This window comes from Neoarius graeffei, chromosome 18 (genome assembly GCF_027579695.1).
Source record: "Neoarius graeffei isolate fNeoGra1 chromosome 18, fNeoGra1.pri, whole genome shotgun sequence".
In the NCBI taxonomy this organism is placed as follows: Eukaryota; Metazoa; Chordata; class Actinopteri; order Siluriformes; family Ariidae; genus Neoarius; species Neoarius graeffei.
Window position 1 is genome coordinate 5,467,500 of NC_083586.1, and position 6,224 is coordinate 5,473,723.

Here is a 6,224-nt window from a genome sequence, read left to right on the forward strand (position 1 = left end):
GTTTACTGAAAGAGAAGGGCAGGGAGGATTGAGAATCCATCAGCTGTGGTTTGTTTACACCCGATACTAAAACTGGTAGCATCCTAGCCAACAAAAGTAAGATTCAGAGACAGTTTCATTAACTCTTTATAGGCTCCAGTGAGAATTGAACTCACAACCCCTCGTTTACTAAAACGGTGCACTCACCACTGAGCTTTGGAGCCTTAACACTTTCACAACTGCTGAAGATTGGATAGGATATATATAGGAACTTGAAAATCGTTGCACTCCTGACACGTGCCACTTCTCCATTGTGTACTGAGAAAAAGCACATCCAACAACATATCCTGGTATAGGCGGCATGTCCTTCAGGCAAACTACATAGCCAAGTCCCCAAAATGCAAAGCGCATGCACAGTAGGGCAATAAGTTATTTTACTGTAACACTCCTGACAGTTTTGAAGTGCTTTGAACAGCTTTCAGCCCACCGCCACTGTGTTAGCGACATAAATGGTTAGCAGCAGAACAGAAGAACAAATGTAGAATTGAGAAACTGGTCACAGGTTTATTATTTAGAGCAATTTTCAAGCAACAGTGATGCTGTATTTGGTAAAAAAGACAAATTAGTCAAATTTGTTACAAATCAACACATTCAGTGCCAGCTGGTGTGACAACAAGGTTATCAACAGCAACTGTGAAACACCTATCACTCTCAGATTTGAACCACCAGTTGGATATCTAACACCAACAATCAGCCATCAGAGTACCTGTAAAATTAAACAGTTTGCTGTTGAGTTAAGAGCATTAAAAGTTTTGTCACAGCAAATGTGTAACAGTCCTGACATTTGTGACACTTTCAAGGTACAGTACAGTAGCAACACTAAATTTGCAACAGATTTTCTTTGATGGAAGGACTTTCTGGAGAACTGCTAACTTCATCTGCAATAGATGAACATGGCTCCTGTTACAGAGCATTTGGACCTGAACAAACAAGTAAAGGAATTATCTTCAAGTCTTCTCATTTATTTCAGAACTGCCCCTCCTAGAACTGCCACCTTATTGTGGTGGAGGAGTTTGTGTGCTTGAATGATCCTAGGAGCTATGTTGTCAGGGGCCTTACACCCCTGTTAGGGTCTCCCAAGGCAGACAGGTCCTAGGTGACAGGCCAGACCAAGAGCAGTTCACCAAAACCCTTATGAAGAATCGATCAAGGACCATGACGTTGCCCTGTATGGCGCAGCCGGAGCCCCACCCTGGAGCCAGGCCCGGGGTTGGGGCTTGTATGCGAGCGCTTGGTGGACGGGCCTTTGCCCATGGGGCCCGGCTGGGCTCAGCCTGAAGCGGTGACGTGGGCCCGACCTCCTGTGGGTTCACCACCCACAGAGGTAGCCGTAGGGGGCCGGTGCAGTGTGGATTGGGCGGCAGTCGAAGGCAGGGGCCTCAACGACCTGATCCCCGAACACAGCGGCTTGCTGTTGGGACATGGAATGTCACTTCGTTGGGGGGGAAAGAGCCTGAGCTTGTGCGGGAGGTTGAGAGGTACCAGCTAGAGATAGTTGGGCTCACCTCCACATGCAGCTTGGGCTCTGGAACCCAGCTCCTCGAGAGGGGCTGGACTCTCCACTTCTCTGGAGTCGCCCATAGTGAGCGGCGGCGGGCTGGTGTGGGCTTGCTTATAGCTCCCCAGCTCAGCCGCCATATGTTGGAGTTTACCCCAGTGAATGAGAGGGTCGCCTCTCTGTGCCTTCGGATTGGGGAGAGGGCGCTTGCTGTTTGTGCCTACAGGCTGAATAGCAGTATAGAATATCCGGCCTTCTTGGAGTCCCCAGGAGAGGTACTGAGAGGTGCTCAGACTGGGGACTCCATTGTTCTACTGGGGGACTTCAATGCTCACGTGGGCGATGACAGTGACACCTGGAGGGGCGTGGTTGGGAGGAACGGCCTCCCCGATCTGAATCCGAGTGGTGTTTTGTTATTGGACTTCTGTGCTAGTCACAGTTTGTCCATAACAAACACCATGTTCGAGCATAGGGGTGTCCATAAGTGCATATGGCACCAGGACACCTTAGGTCGGAAGTCAATGATCGACTTTGTTGTCGTTTCATCTGATCTCTGGCCCTATGTCTTGGACACTCGGGTGAAGAGAGGGGCTGAGCTGTCAACTGATCACCACCTGGTGGTGAGTTGGATCTGCTGGTGGAGGAAGAAGCCAGACAGACCTGGCAGGCCCAAACGTATGGTGAGGGTCTGCTGGGAACATCTGGCCGAGCACTCTGTCGGGGAGGTCTTTAACTCCCACCTCCGGGAGAGCTTCTCCCAGCTTCTGAGGAAGGCGGGGGACATTGAGTCTGAGTGGACCATGTTCTCTACCTCCATTGTAGACGCAGCTGTTTGGGGCTGTGGCCGCAAGGTCTCTGGTGCCTGTCGTGGCGGCAATCCCCGAACCCGGTGGTGGACACCGGAAGTAAGGGATGCCGTCAAGCTGAAGGAGGAGTCCTATCAGGCCATGTTGACCTCCGGGACTTCTGAGGCAGCTGACGGTTATCGGCAGGCCAGGTGTGCCGCAGCTTGGGCAGTTGCGGAGGCAAAAACTCGGAACTGGGAGGAGTTTGAGGAGGCCATGGAGAAGGACTATCGGTCGGCCTCGAAGAAATTCTAGCAAACCGTCCGGCACCTCAGGAGGGGGAATAAGTACTCTGCCAACACTGTTTACAGTGCGAGTGGGGAGCTGTTGACCTCGACTGGGGATATTGTCGGGCAGTGGAAGGAATACTTTGAGGATCTCCTCAATCCCACCATCATGTCTTCCATAGAGGAGACGGAGGCTGATGACTCCAAGGTGGACTCGTCCATTACCCAAGCCGAAGTCACTGAGGTGGTTTGCAAGCTCCTCGGTGGCAAGGCACTGGGGGTGGATGAGATCCGCCCTGAGTATCTCAAGTCTCTGGATGTTGTGGGGCTGTCTTGGCTGACATGCCTCTGCAACATCACATGGCGGTTGGGGACAGTACCTCTGGAGTGGCAGACTGGGGTGGTGGTCCCTCTTTTTAAGAAAGGGGACTGGAGAATGTGCTCCAATTATAGGGGAATCACACTTCTCGGCCTCCCAGGGAAGGTTTACTCCAGGGTACTGGAGAGGAGAATTCGACCAATAGTTGAACCTTGGATCCAGGAGGAACAATGCGGTTTTCGTCCTGGTCATGGAACACTGGACCAGCTCTATACCCTTCATAGGGTGCTCGAGGGTTCATCGGAGTTTGCCCAACCAGTCCACATGCGCTTTGTGGATCTGGAGAAGGCATTCGACCATGTTCCTCATGGCATTCTGTGGGGGGTGCTTCGGGAGTATGGGGTTCAGGGCTCTTTGCTAAGGGCTGTCCGGTCCCTGTAGGAACGGAGCAGGAGTCTGGTTCGCATTGCCGGCAGTAAGTCAGACACGTTCCCAGTGCATGTTGGACTCCAGCAGGGCTGCCTTTTGTCACCGGTTCTGTTCATAATTTTTATGGACAGAATTTCTAGGCGCAGCCAGGGGCCGGAAGGAATCCTGTTTGGGAACCACAGGATTTCATCTCTGCTTTTTGCGGATGACGTTGTCCTGTTGGCTTCTTCAAACCAGGACCTTCAGCATACACTGGGGCAGTTTGCAGCCAAGTGTGAAGTGGCTGGGATGAGAATCAGCACCTCCAAGTCCGAGGCCATGGTTCTTGACCGGAAAACGGTGGCTTGCCCTCTCCAGGTTGGTGGAGAAGTCCTGCCTCAAGTGGAGGAGTTTAAGTATCTTGGGATCTTGTTCACGAGTGAGGGAAGGATAGAGCATGAGGTCGACAGGCATATCGGTGCAGCCTCCGCAGTGATGCATTCGCTTTACCGGTCCGTTGTGGTGAAGAAGGAGCTGAGCCAAAAGGTGAAGCTCTCGATTTACCGGTCGATCTACGTTCCGACTCTCACCTATGGTCATGAGCTTTGGGTAATGACCGAAAGAACAAGATCGAAGATACAAGCGGCCGAAATGAGTTTCCTTCGCAGGGTGGCTGCGCGCTCCCTTAGAGATAGGATGAGAAGCACAGTCACTCGGGAGGAGCTCAGAGTAGAGCCGCTGCTCCTCCACATCGAGAGGAATCAGCTGAGGTGGCTCGGGCATCTCTTTCAGATACCTCCTGGACACCTCCCTGGGGAGGGGTTCCAGGCATGTCCCCCCGGGAGGAGGCCCCAGGGAAGACCCAGGACACGCTGGAGGGACTATGTCTCTTGGCTGGCCTGGGAACGCCTCGGTGTTCTTGGCCGAGGTGTCTGGGGAGAGGGAAGTTTGGGCTTCCATGCTCAGACTGCTGCCTCCACGACCCAGCCCCGGATAAGCGGATGAAGACGAGATGATTTATTTCAGAACAATAATTAGAACAATTTTTACAATAGAACTGGATTCCTGTTTTTTTTTTTTAATAGTATTGGTATATTGCCCAATATAATGGTAGGGGATACACTGTTTTTTTTGCAAAAATTAGCCTTTTCTTGTTTTTGTTTTTAAATGGGCCGTATCTCAAATGAGGACATAATGGCAGACCATCAATTTGCTTGAGATGCGACATGAAATCAGATTCATGGTCAGGACACAGTTACTTTGATATCCATAAAATTTGGTACAAGCATGTCTGTCATCATTCTGGAAATTTTTAACATTGGGTTGAGTGATGTCACCCATTTTGGATTTTGTGTATTTTTCACATTTTTTACAATCTTTTTTTGACCTCCTTCTCCAGATTTCATCAGATTTCTTTGAAACTTGCTTGGAATAAACTTCACACATATTTAATGATAAATTGCAAAGGAATAGTGGATACAGTGGGGCAAAAAAGTATTTAGTCAGCCACCAATTGTGCAAGTTCTTCCACTTAAAAAGATGAGAGAGGCCTGTAATTTTCATCATAGATACACTTCAACTATGAGAGACAGAATGGGGAGAAAGAATCCAGGAAATCACATTGTCTCATCTCATCTCATTATCTCTAGCCGCTTTATCCTTCTACAGGGTCGCAGGCAAGCTGGAGCCTATCCCAGCTGACTACGGGCGAAAGGCGGGGTACACCCTGGACAAGTCGCCAGGTCATCACAGGGCTGACACATAGACACAGACAACCATTCACACTCACACCTACAGTCAATTTAGAGTCACCAGTTAACCTAACCTGCATGTCTTTGGACTGTGGGGGAAACCAGAGCACCCGGAGGAAACCCATGTGGACACGGGGAGAACATGCAAACTCCACACAGAAAGGCCCTCACCGGACCCGGGGCTCGAACCCAGGACCTTCTTGCTGTGAGGTGACAGCGCTAACCACTACACCACCGTGCCGCCCCTGGAAATCACATTGTATGATTTTTAATGAATTAATTGGTAAATTCCTCAGTAAAATAAGTATTTGGTCATCTACAAACAAGCAAGTTTTCTGGCTCTCACAGACCTGTAACAACTTCTTTAAGAGGCTCCTCTGTCCTCCACTCGTTACCTGTATTAATGGCACCTGTTTGAACTCGTTATCAGTATAAAAGACACCTGTCCACAACCTCAAGCAGTCACACTCCAAACTCCACTATGGCCAAGACCAAAGAGCTGTCAAAGGACACTAGAAACAAAATTGTAGACCTGCACCAGGCTGGGAAGACTGAATCTGCAATAGGTAAGCAGCTTGGTGTGAAGAAATCAACCGTGGGAGCAATTATTAGAAAATGGAAGACATACAAGACCACTGATAATCTCCCTCGATCTGGGGCTCCATGCAAGATCTCACCCCGTGGGGTCAAAATGATCACAAGAACGGTGAGCAAAAATCCCAGAACCACACGGGGGACCTAGTGAATGACCTGCAGAGAGCTGGGACCAAAGTAACAAAGGCTACCATCAGTAACGCACTACGCTGCCAGGGACTCAAATCCTGCAGTGCCAGACATGTCCCCCTGCTTAAGCCAGTACATGTCCAGACCCATCTGAAGTTTGCTAGAGAGCATTTGGATGATCCAGAAGAGGATTGGGAGAATGTCATATGGTCAGATGAAACCAAAATAGAACTTTTTGGTAAAAACTCAACTTGTCATGTTTGGAGGAGAAAGAATGGTGAGTTGCATCCAAAGAACACCATACCTACTGTGAAGCATGGGGGTGGAAACATCATGCTTTGGGGCTGTTTTTCTGCAAAGGGACCAGGACGACTGATCCGTGTAAAAGAAAGAATGAATGGGGCCATGTATCGT